The sequence below is a fragment of the Gavialis gangeticus genome, unplaced genomic scaffold, assembly GCF_001723915.1.
Source record: "Gavialis gangeticus isolate Ggan-Ray unplaced genomic scaffold, GavGan_comp1, whole genome shotgun sequence".
Lineage (NCBI taxonomy): Eukaryota > Metazoa > Chordata > Crocodylia > Gavialidae > Gavialis > Gavialis gangeticus.
Window position 1 is genome coordinate 167,528,950 of NW_017729022.1, and position 749 is coordinate 167,529,698.

General features: G+C 52.3%; 1 long non-coding RNA gene across 1 annotated transcript in view; it reads right to left on the reverse strand.

The window, feature by feature from the left end:
• Window positions 1-474: 474 nt before the first annotated feature.
• The window catches only part of LOC109297084, a 6,807-nt gene continuing 6,532 nt past the window's right edge, over window positions 475-749 (reverse strand). The window contains exon 3 of the long non-coding RNA XR_002097197.1: window positions 475-564. This is a non-coding gene — a long non-coding RNA (uncharacterized LOC109297084). The remainder of the gene's footprint in view (window positions 565-749) is intronic.

Sequence of the window (749 nt, forward strand, 5' to 3'; positions counted from 1 at the left end):
CCAGCAGCCTAACGGCTGATACACTCACAGCGCCTAGCCAGCCTGCGACAGGGCCTCTATCCCATCCTAGAGGACAATGATCTGGACTTTACTATTCTTGCCTTCTTTGCCTCTTTGGCTGGGCTACAACAGTGTTATTATCTGGGCACAAAATTGTTGGTGTAAGGGACTGGGGCACAGGCAGTTCAGCCTAATGGTTAGGACACCGAGAGAGAGCAGGGCTTGGTGGCTGGGTCAAAGTGCAGAAACTATAGACTGAAACCAGAAGGAAATCCAGAAGCAAAGTCCACAACACAATCCAGGGGCAGGATCTGGGGGTCAGATGCCAAGCACCAATGTGAGGGGCAATCCACATCTGAAAACAGAGCCAGACTAGGGTAAGAAACCAGGAAACAGAACTGCAGGGAAATCTAAAGCCAAAGCCCAGAAATAAGCAAAAAACAAGGGTCAGAAATTGGGAGGCTTGCCACAGCAGAACTGTCAACTGGCCTGCAAACCTGAGCCCCAGAGGGTGTTAAATGGCTAGGTGGTGCTCCCAGCTGCCAGTCATGATGCTTGCTGCTCCTAATCTGGGGGAGAGTGCATTAGCTGAGGCTTACTGCAAGTGTGGCTGTTGTGGTACTTGGCTCAGGCTGGCCTGCCTGCTTGGAGTCCTGGACAGCACTGGGCCCAGGCTGGGCTGCCTGATCAGCGTCTCTGATAGTTGGTGCTTAGGTAGCTCCAGACACCCAACACTGAAGTTAGATTAC